Source organism: Dasypus novemcinctus, chromosome 18 (assembly GCF_030445035.2).
Source record: "Dasypus novemcinctus isolate mDasNov1 chromosome 18, mDasNov1.1.hap2, whole genome shotgun sequence".
NCBI classification, from domain to species: domain Eukaryota; kingdom Metazoa; phylum Chordata; class Mammalia; order Cingulata; family Dasypodidae; genus Dasypus; species Dasypus novemcinctus.
Window position 1 is genome coordinate 73085460 of NC_080690.1, and position 12121 is coordinate 73097580.

The 12121-nt window shown below is 45.0% G+C and overlaps 1 pseudogene; it reads right to left on the reverse strand.

Moving 5' to 3' along the window:
• Positions 1-2145: 2145 nt before the first annotated feature.
• LOC101430991 (sialic acid-binding Ig-like lectin 6) overlaps positions 2146-12121 on the reverse strand; it is a 64303-nt pseudogene continuing 54327 nt past the window's right edge.

Consider the following 12121-nt stretch of genomic DNA (forward strand, 5'->3'; position numbering starts at 1 on the left):
CGTTAGGGTGGGTTGGGATAAAAATACACCAAAAGTAAGATAAGGATTATAATTAGTAGCAAGATTTTGACAATATTCTTTCATAATTTTTAACAAACGTTTCACGACAATGCAAAATGTTGTTGAAGGGTAGATGTTTGGGACCCCTGTATTATATTATCATGTTTGCTTTGTATGCTCACAACATTTACTATACATTTATTGTTTATGTATGTTCATATATAAAATGATATAAAGATAGTAATAATATGGTGGGTGGGGGAAAATACCTCGGTTAGCAGTAATATTTTGATAATGCTCTTTAATCATTAGTTAAAAAGGTTTAACGACAATGGAAAATATTGGTGGTAGGGTGAGTTATGAGAGTCCTGTAAGATGTTATGTTTGTTTTGTAAGTTCACAACTATTACCATACACTTATTGTTCATGTATATTTATGCATGAGTGATATACTTCAATAAATTAAACAACAATAACAACAACAACAAAAATAAAGACATTCACACGCTGTGACTTGTAATTTAATCTTAGGTATATGCCCAAAAGAAACATCTGCATATGAACACAAAGAGGGGTAAGTAAGAATGCTCAGGACAGCTCGCCTGGAGTCAATCTAAATGCAAGTCAACATGAAATAGAAAGCAAGTGGTTTGTAATAACGAACTGATATATTATTAAATGGCAGTAGAAATTAATGAACTACATCTACATATAACAATAGGGATGAATCTTCAGGTTAGTTTCAGTGGAAAAAGCAAAACTCCTAAGAGTGTATTTGGCATAACACCCTTGTTAGAAAGTCACTAAATTAGCTAATGCAGTTGATATATTGTTTAGGTAGAATGATATGAGATACAGTCCAAAAAGGAAAGGAGTGATAAACAGAATTCAAAAATCGAAGTTATTTGGGATGGACATAGAGAGATCAGTAATAAGCACAGCATTCATGGAAGTTATTGTCAGGATTCATGGTTTTATACTGTATTATAAATAAATAAATGGAGTAATGAAAGAGAAGAGGGCCAAGAGGAGAGCAAGCACTGGTGCTTATTTAATGGATCCAAGTGAATTAAATGGCTACACGCTCCTAGGAGAGGACAGGGACAGGGGCAGTGAGGGAGGCAAGCAGGGCCCTGTATCAACCTGGCCCTTGTCTTGCAAGTCCCTAGTGTGAGATCCAAGCCTGGATCTGCAGCTCTGACTTGGTGAATGCACAGGACAGGGATGTGCAATGGACTTATAGGGACAGAGAGAGCAGGGAGGTGTCACAGGGAATGGTTAGAATTTACTCAGTATCTTAAAGGATAGGTTTGATTTTTCCTAATGGAACTGGGCAATGAGTGGCAATCTAGAAGAGAGTTACACAGAGCAGAGTCAGGTCTGTTGGGGACAAATGAGAACACGGAGCCCAGAGCAGATCCTGAACATGGAGGGGAGGAGAGGGCTAGAGAGGTGCAGGACTGTCTCCCAGGACCTGACACACCTGCCAAAGATTTGGATGCAGCTCCAAGCAAGCAGAGATGTCCACACCACAGAGAAATGAGACAATAGCTATGTCTGAATGATGGGGCAAGAAAGCAGGGTGGGTCAGGCATCCAGGAGAGGGACAAAAAGGTACTCAGGAGATTCTGGCAGGGCCAGGGAAGGAACCCAGTCTGAGAATGACTCCAAGTCCTACAGATGTGGGACTTGCGGTTGCAGGACACTGAGTGCTGGGTGCTACCAGGGAAACCAGCAGTCCCTGTGAGTGACTGTGATGAAGGGAAGGCATCCCCACCATTCATCTGGGAGCCAGAACCCCCACCTGGGTGCCCATCCTTCATGCCTCCTGCCATCTGAGCTTCTTTCCTCCTGCAGGTTGACACCCTGAGGTGGCAAAATTGACAAGTTGGTCTGAGCTGGGTTGGGTGAGCCCAGGCTCCAGGGCTCCCCTTAACCACAGACCTCACTCCTGGCCCAGCTGGGATGGGCTGTGCTAGAACTAAACCTCAGAGATGAGCCTGGGGTCCTAGTGGAACCCTCTCAGCTGCAACACACCACCACCCTGAGTCTCAGGGGCTGTTGCCCCAGGGCTGTCTGGTTGAGCTGGAAAAGCCATTTCTCTTCAGTGCAGGGAGGGTGCTGCTGAACTGGGACAGAGCAGCCTCAGTGCAGACCCTCAGCCTTCTGGGAACAGGAAGGTTTGTAGGAAGTTAAGAGCGGACTCAGCAAGGAGGCTGTTGCTCCTTTAATTCCATGGAGTCCGGACCTCAAAGCTCCCCACTCATGTAGCACAGAGAGGTTGATCAAGAAGTGCAAGGAGCCCAGTGGGTGCTGAGCTCTGCAGGTGAGCTCTCCTTCACTACTCCCTACTCAAGGCAGCTCCAGGACCCCCGAGTTGGAGATGGGGAGGTGTGCAGGGCTGGGGACCCCCAGAACCAGCCCAGCTGTGCAGAGGGTTTGCTGTGAGCATCACAGACCAGCAGGAGAGCCTGGCCCTCCAGGACCAGGACGGGAAGGAATGAAGCATTTCTCAGGACCCTGAGGGCTTTGGGAGAGAGAAACAGAGACAGAATGAGTGCGAGCAAGGGCGGGTGGTGGGAGGCTGAGCTCCTGCCCTCCTCCTGGCCAGGCTCTGGGCAGCTCCCTCTGGCCCATGCCAGCCTGCGAGGGGGCCGCTCGGGTCCTGGGCCTTCATGAGAGGTGCAGGCAGTTTACCTAGCTGGGGTGTGGTGAGTAAGTGAAGTTAGAGGCCAAGGGGAAACCTAAGGGAGTTGGAGTGAGGGTGGAGCTCTGCTAAGTGGAGGGTAGTGAGGACAGCACAGTACTGTGAGTGCATGGACAGCGCTGAGTCACACACTTGAAGGGGCTCAGATGGAACCTTCAGGTTGTACAGAGGTGACCATAATTAAAAATGAAACACCGCAGAACTGCACAAGAGTGAAACCTAATTTAAACTCTAGACATTAGCTAATAATATCCCTGTACTAACATTGGTTCATCAATTGTAACAAATATTCCACACTAATGCGACATGTTGTAAATAGGGAAAATCTGGGGCAGAAGTAAAATGGGCATTTAGTATTTTCTGAGTAATTTTTCTGTAAACCTACACACACACTTAAAAATAGTCTATTACAGAAATAAAAACATCAAGCAGCAGGAGGAGGTAAAACATCAGACAGAAGTAAAAGGAGCTTCCTTTGGATTTGACAACATGAATCTGTGGTGAGTGAAGACTGACTGCGGGCTGGAGAGGTGGGTGGGTGACTCTGGTGGTCCCCACGTCTGATCCAATCTGGGCTCTCACTGCAGCTCTGAGCCCGAAGGACTTGCCTGGGTGGCGGCGACCCCACCTCCATCCACCCAGGAGAGGAGAAGCCTTTCCTACCTGTGCTGCTTCCTTGGAAGACGCTGATGGCCACGTCTGGGGAGCATCTGGGACAGAAGGGAGTTGGGCCTTGGGCCTGTCCCCTGGTAGGCATGGAAATGGGTTAGGGGTGCCCCTTCTGGGGGTGACCATGAAGAGGACTGTCCCAGCCCCTCCACCCACAGGGACCCGCCGTCCTGGCCCAGCACTCACAGGAGATGTTGAGCTGGACGGTCCTCTCCACAGTCACCCCAGCTCCAGGGAAGGCCACCTGGCAGCTGAGGCTGGTGCCGTGGTCCTGGGGCCATGGGGTGAGGGTGAGCATGGAGGAGAGGAGGGTGCTGGGGCCCAGGGTGGTGAGGGCAGCTGGAGTCCAGGAGAAGGTGGGGGGTGTCCCCCACTCACATGCCCAGGTCACAGAGCAGTTTATGTTCCTGGGATTGCCAGATTCTAGGGTCCCCTGGATGTGGATGTCAGGTGTCTTTGTCAGGGCTGGAGAGTAGAGAGAGAGAGAGGCCTGGGCCCTGGAGTTGGGACCCCACATGTGCCCCTGGGTGCAGCCTCTGCCTTGAAAATGCCATCTGCTCACAGCCAGCCCATCTGTCCTGTCCCCCTGAACCCCTCCCAGGACGAGGGGCAGGGGTCCCACGATCCACCTCCATGTCCTCGTCTTGGCCTGTTCCTTACTGTCACATGCACAGAGAGCTTGTCTGATATGTAAATCCATTTCAAACTGACCATCTCCACCCTAAAGCCATACATCCATGTGTCCCCCCTCCATGCATCTCTGATGTCCAGGGAGCAGTTTTAAATCCTGGGTCCCTGAGGAGGTGGAATTGGCCCTGGGTCACACCCTGCACTTCTTGATGTGGGTTGTTTGTGGCCACTGGAGCATCCTGGTCTGTATCAGTCCCTTCCCAAAACCAGTATTAGAGAGCCAGGTCAGAGCCAGTGCAGCCAACCCACGGATAGGAGCATTTGTAGGCACAAAGACACACAGGACCTCCTCACTTGAAGCCAAAACCTCAAATTCTGACCCAGGGACCCTGTGGAAACCAGGTCAGCCACAGCTCCAGCCCAGCACCCCCTGACCTCCCCAGGGGCACTCACCTGCCCACAGCAGAGGCAGCAGCAGCAGCATCTCTGAGGAGAGGGGCCCGGGGTTGCCTCTGACTGAGATGAGCAGAGGAAGGCAAGTGAATGGGGAGGCATGGTGGGGGACACCCAAGAAGCTGGTGAGGAGCATGAGACCATGGCATTCACAGAAGAGAAACTTCAGCTCACAGGCGACCAGAGCTTGTCCCCCCTCTAATCAGAGGGGATGAAAACCCCAAGCCCGGAAACCCTAGAGACCTGCCCAAGGGGGATGGCCAGAAGGGTAGAGCCCCATGTCCTGCCACCCAGTCTCCATGGCTTCCCAGTCTCCAGTTCTGGTGCACAGGAATCTCCAGGACATCTGGGACATGGGAGGAGGTGGGTGCTGCACATGTCCTCCCAGTCGAGGCGCTCTTCTGTGCACCATTTTCCACAGGGAGCTTGTCCACTCCTGCTCTGGCCCAGAGAACCCCAGCCTCATCTAGAGCCATGGGGCAGACATTACTGCCAGGGATGGGATTCTTCAGGGTGTTGTGAGGGTCTGGGACAAAGCAAAACGAAAGGATTCTAAGAAGGGAGGCCTCTGTTCTCATCACTTTTATTCTTTGCTTCAGATGCACTTCAGAATGAAGCGTGACCTCGGTACAGTCAAATGTTGATTTGATTACAGCTCAGTGTTGCTCCAACCTGGCCGAGGCTTCTATGGAAGTGGCCCCAGGGGGAGGTGGAGGCGCACAGCTTGGTGCTGCATCTCCTGTGTCACTCTGGCCTGGGGGAGACAGAGGCGCCCACAGGGCTTTGGTGCTGCACTGGATAAAGGTTCACTGTCCCTGGCTTGGGGGTGGAGCCTCAAGTTGTGATGCTGTGATTGGTTATTCATGGGTCCAAGCAAGTGCATTGGTTAGGGTTTGGAGGCTAGATGAGCATTTATTGTTAATGAGGTATACTACCTGGGTGGCATTGACTGGCTGATTATTAACTAGGGTAAGGGAGTCTATTGGTTAACATTCTCTTATGCTATTGGTTGGCTTCCTCCCTCTGCCAAGGGGTCACACTTCGCTTACCAGCGTGCTCCTTCATTCCCCTCTTTTCCTTTTATGGGAGATGGGGTGCAGTTTGAGTCCAGCTACCCCATGCAGTACGAGCCTGTGGTTAAAAGGGGGGGGGAGGGTTGGAGCAAAGGTTTGAGCAAAGGGTCTGGCAGCCTGATCCTGTTTCCCCAGGGCAGGTTGGAGAATAAGCTGAAATGAAAGGACCTGCACTTGGGAGGAGGTGAGTGGTGACAGCATTGAGCAGGGGTGGGCCAGGAGGAGCAGGAGCAGGAGCAGGATGATGATCAAGGAGTTAAAGTGGGGGAAGACAGGCAGGAGCCATTGCTGGAGGGAAGAGTTGGATTTGTCCTCCCGCCTCCACTTGTCAGCATCTTTTTTCACTTCTTGGATTATGATCCGGATTCTCCTAACCTGTTAACCTAAAAACAGCATTCCTCTCCATGAATGCAGAGAGAAGAGAAATGGGAGAAAACAACAGATTTTGGGTCCCAGAGAGTGAAGAAGGGACAGGAAAGAGATAAAGTGAACTGGGTTACAGACTACAATACCCATCACAGATTACACTTGCATAGGTTGACTTGTGTGCTGATCCAGGCAAGGGAAAAAGACAAGAATAGGGGACTTTTGAGTTTAACTTGCTTTTTAAGCAATTAATTACTCTGTCCTTTAAGAATGTTAGGGGAAGGGGTCCCAGTTGTTTGCTGTTCTGATTGGTAATCCCACCTATCAATCCCTTGGGAACACCCAGTAAAAAAACACCTGGAGTATATCCAGGGCTTCCCCTTGATTCTGGAGGAAATCTGTTCCAAAATCTTCTGTAGCTACTTCCTGCTGATTAGAGGTAGTAAGCCCTACCTGACAAGGTGTAAAACCCTCTTGCTATTCTACAGCAGTTGAGGGAAGATGAATCTGGAATCGTAGATGAAGCTGGATGGAGTCCCTATATGGCTAACAAAATGTTAATTCTTGAAGAAATAAACTTAATTAGAATATGGAGGATACATGGTCCCATTGAAAGGATATTGGAGCATGTAAGTAGAAAAGACCAGGGGCTTTTCTGATGCTGCACCTTGCTGAAGTTGGCGGGCTTTATTTGCAGAGTTTGAGTGCTGTTTAGCACTATTTCAGAGTGGTTTCCATAAGGAGAAACTACAGGAGTTGAAAGCTGGCAAGGTTTCTTAAGGGCTTTCTGGTTTGCTCTCCCCATAGCAACAGGCCCCTGGGCTAGAGTTAGAGGAAACAGTTTGCTTTGATACAGACACTATTTAGCTGCATTTCTTGACCTAGTTCAGTCCATCAGTGGCTGGTATGCGTGCATCCTGTCATATGCTTCTGGAGAGCTTCTACTAACTTGGACAGCTGGATATACTGGAGATAAGCACACAGAGTGCAATTCCTTTAACTTTGCAAGCTGTGGGTATGATCATAGCTCAGAGTAAAGTGCCTTCAATTTTGGATCTAATTGAAAGTGAGATTGTTTCATTTTTGTTTTGTGTGTGTGTGAGTGTGTGTGTGTGTTTTGCCAGGTTTTGATCAGAACCTGGTTTCCAGGCCCTGGTGAGGAAAGGTTACCCTTAGACTATCTTGAAGGGGCTAAGATGAAGTGGGTCCTGGCCACCTTGTTTGCTGTTTCCTTCCTGGTGGGAAATGCTTAGCCCTGGCAGAGGGCATACAGGTCAGCCAGTCGTCCCCAGGATATGAGTGGGACAGGTTCTGGAATAAGGGCTAGGAGGAGACCTGGGTTAAGCATGTTCTTTAACTAATTTTAAAATGAAGTTTACTAGGACTTTTAAAAATGTTCAATATCCTGCTGCATGTGATCTAGGAAAGGTATCACCATAATTATCAGGCATATGTCTAGAATTGGAACAATAGGGGTACATAATTTAATACTAATCAATGCACTAACTAATGCATAAATTTCTTTTTAAACTGAAGTTAATAGATCTAAGCTCCAGGTTTGCAATACCATATATGCTATCTCTCCATGGGAGCAGGCCATGATGCCAATTGTGCTTAAGTTCTACTGATATCACTCTGGTAATCACTGCTCCACCTAGTATGTCCTTCACATACCTAGCATGCTGCAGCACCGTTGATCCTAGAGAGAAGCTGGGAAGGTGGACTCCAGTATTCCACCAGCCTGGTGCATAGCACCCTTCAGCATGTGGAACAGACCCAGTCTAGAGGCAATATCCACTGTACGCCTGGTCATTTTCAGTCATCGCTGGCTGCTGCAACAGTCAGAAACTGTAATATAGTCTCTTTTGACTTCAGAAGGAAAACCAGAGGTGTAGTAGATACCTTTATTGTTTTAGAAGTCAGTGACTAACCTAGCCAATAACTCAAATGGAGAGGCAAATGCAGAGAATTGAGGGCCTGTACAAGAGAGTTTGACATGCTACAGTCTATCACTTTGGATATTTACACATTTTCTAAACACTTCCAATGCCATATGGAACATATCAAATAAAGTTAACTTTGAGTGCTTTCTTTTTCCTTCATTACCTCTACCAGGGGCAGAGACAGAAGTACCATAGGGGTTTGGGATTGTGCTAGATATAGCTTCACTGTGCTCCAGCCCTGGGGTGGAGCCTGAAGTTGCAGTGCTCTGATTGGTTAACCATTGGATCTGTGCAAGAGCATTAGGTAGGGTTTGGAGGTTAGATTAGCAGGTATGTTAATGAGGTGTGCTAACTGGGAGGCATTGCTTGGCTGATTATTAATTAGGGTAATTGATCCTATTGGTTGAAAATCTCTTATCCTATTGGTTGGATCTTCCTCCTGCCTAGGGCCACACTTTCCTTACCAGCCTGCGCCTTCATCATCCTTTCATCGATCTATCTATCCATCCATCTATCCATCCATCCATCCATCCATCCATCCATCCATTCATGTGAACATTTGTCTTTTGGTGGCTGGAGGAAAAGAAGAGTTATGACCTGTCTGGTCCATGACCTTGAGATTTTCCCTCTCCAGACAAATCATGTCCTCAGCAAATGCACAGGACTGTCAGTCTTAAAGGCTGTATTGTAGTACATTGTGGCTTTTTAAAAATGTGATGTTAGAATCTTTTCCCTGGCATCCAGGATGATGATTTCCAAAGCTTCAAAGTCATCTTCAGAATAAGAACCTTGCAGCAAATTTACACGTAAAACAAAGGAGAACACAGTGGAGAATATGAAGAAGCTATCAATCAGTGGAGAAGGAACTTCTTCGCCATAAGCACTGTCTGCATTTCAGTGCAGTGTGGGCTTGCATGATTTTCTGGATGTTCTCATCATATACATCAGCACTGATATTTCTGCAAAATACCTGTTTTTCAGAGGTAAATGGGGTTCAAAAGACAATATTCCCAGAAAACATGAATATATGGTTAAAATTAAAATTTTAGGCTCAGTTCATGCACTTTTCCCTCTTGATCTATGTAGCATGTATTTAAGTCCTTGAGACTCATGACATAAGAATATACACATTTATGTATTTGTACAATCTTTACCCCAAGTATCTAGGTATATTTTCATTCAACCTTATTAATGTAGGCAGAATTTTGCATCCTCATATAATGTATGAGGAAATTAAGTGCCTGATCTGTCAAATATTACCTTGTTCTAGGTTTAAAAAGTAAGAATATGTTTGGTGGCATGTAATAGAAAAGCCAATACCTTCGATTTAATGACAAAAAGTTATACCATGTTCATGGACAAGGCAAATATTATGAAGAGAGCTGTCATTGTGTTTTTTAATGAACTTTATGAGATATAATTTTCATAAATTAAAATGCTTGAAGTGAACATGTCTAAGAATTTGGACAACTGTGTACAAGCAGGTTATAACCTCCACAATCAAGATAGAAAATATTTTCACCAAGTGTTACCTCTTCATTCCATTCCCCTTTACATTTAGTCATTCCTAACTGCTGCCCCATTCACTATGACCTACTTGCTACTGGGACTGCTTTTGCCTATTCAGAAATTTGCTGTGCATATGCTCTTTGTGGTTGTCCTCTCTCACTTAGCAGAATATTCTTGAAATCAATCCAAGTTGTTTTATATACATGTGGTTCATAATGCTTAATTACTAAATAGTATTCCACCATATGGGTATACTGCAATCTTTTATCTATAGATATGTTGTTTGTCATTTGAAATTTTCAGTGTTCAGCTCTTATGAAGAAAGCTGCTATGATTTAGGTACAAGTATTTTTATGGACACATTTCCGTAGATATGAGTGCATACCAATAAGTGGAATTGCTAGATCAATGAATAACTTCATGTTCATCTTTAATAGAAATTGCTAATCTCTTGTCAAAAGGACTTGCTGTCTTTTACCAGCCCCATCAGCTGAGGTCCACTTGCCCCACCCCCTCATCAACAATTCGATAGTGTCAATCTCTTAAATTTCTACAATACCACTAGGAGTAGAGTGGAATGCCATTGTGTGTTTTCTCTTTTTACATTTATTTATATTTTTAATGTTACCATCATATATATTTCTCCATCCCTGTACTTTTAACCTATAAGTCTTTATATTGAATGCAGAAGGATCCAGCCATTTTGAAGTTTGGCGGTTTCTCAAAAAACTAGCTATAGATTTGCCATATACACAGTAGAATTGAAAACAAGGACACGAACTGATATATGCAAACCAACGTTCATAGTAGCACTATTCACTATTGCCAAAAGTTAGAATCAACCCAAATGCCCATCAACAGAAGAATGGATAAATAAAATGTGGTATATACATACAATGGAATACTACTCACCTATAAGAACGAATACAGTACAAACACATCTGATAACATGGATGAGTCCTGAGAACCTTATGTTGAGTGCAGCAACCCAGGCATGAGAAGCAAATACTACATGACCTCTCTGATATGAAATAAGTAAACCAAGCTGCCTCAGAGATCTAGACACTGGATGATAGGCTTAAAGGAAGATGGGGGATAGAGGAAGGTTGCGAGCTGACACCTACTTGGGTGAAATCTATGATAAGCTGGAGGTAAGTATTGGTACAGGGAAGGGATAAAATGGGGGCATAGGGATGACTTTGGGTAGGGCTTTGTGGACTTGAGGGGGGCTAGGAATGGGAGGAAGGGTCAGATGGCCCAAGAAATTGGGCGGAGAGTGAGGGGAACATTTGAACACAGGAGATTGTCAGGTATGTGGTTGAAATTATAATGTAGAGAAAACTCTAGAAAATATAATAAGGAAGGTTACCTGCTTAAGATGCTTTGGGGGGGGGGGCATCTGACACAGGGCAAGCTTCTAGGGAGTGTGTGAGTGCTCATTTTGTCATAGCGGTTTATGTCATTGGGTGGAGACCCAGACAATGAGAGTGAAGGTACACCCAAATCCTGGGGAGGACTGATGTTCTCAAACAGAGGGAATTGTGTCTCTCAGGAGAATTGGTGGCTTCCAATGGGTTAGGGCAGTCAAGTATGTCAAGCACTCAACATTGTTGGAAGTATCTCTGAATATGGTCCTTCAAGTAATGAAGACTGATTGTAACTATGGTTCCTGAGGTGAGGGGGAAAGAGGTATTGAATAGATGGAATTAGTGTAACTTTGGGGCAATGGAAGTTTCCACAAGATGATGCAATGATGGATGTGGGACATGTTAAATTACACCAAAAATGTATAAAAGTCTATAGGCTAAAATGTAAACCATAATGTAAAATATAAGATAGTTAAAAATTTATAAAATTATATAGTCTAAAATATAAACCATAATGGAAACCCAAATGGAAACATGTTTGAAAGCTACAGTTTTTCAGTATCTGTACATCAGCTGCAGCAAATATAATATGAACATGTAAAAAGATCAATGCTGGAGAAGGGGCAAAGTGTTTGATATTGTATATGAGGGAGTACCATATATTGTATATGTGAATTACTGTTATCTAAAACTTTTGTGAAGACAAATTTAATAAGTAGAAAAATAAAAGAAAAGATGTAGACACTGAGAATAAATGGAAGCAATTGCCTTACCATTGTACATACAGGGCAACACCTATAGCAGTGATGAAAGGCAAAACATCAAAAAACAAAGCTTTCATTTTTTTTTCATTTTTTGATGCCCTAATTTATTTTTACTTTATTTAATTTTTCTAAATTAGTATGTATTCTATATCTAACCTTTAAATCCATCACTATATTTCATTTTACTATTAATGGAACCTGGCAATATATTAGGTTTCATTTTTAAAGAAGTTTTGGACTACAGAAAGGTTCAACCATGGCAGGGGAGGAACACTGGTGTGGGGTGTTATTGATAGGGGGCACATGGTTGGGAGGGAGTTCTCCAGGACATGTATACAGTGTTAATTAAGATGTCTGGATATTTTCATAGTGGTTTCAGTTAAAAATGATTACTGAGGGAGTGCTGAGTTCCTAGCCAGGGCAACTGTATCTATTCCCCAATGGAACAGCAACAATCCCCCAAGTGCAATGACAAAGACCAATAAAGATGCATGGTCCAACAATGAGCCCTTGATACTGATGGCTATGATTATGAGCCCATGCACCTGAAATATGAACTAGACCTAGAGCTGCAAGGTGTCTATGAGTTACCTCCTGAGAGCCTCCATGTTGCTCAAATGTGGCCACTCTCTAAGCCAAA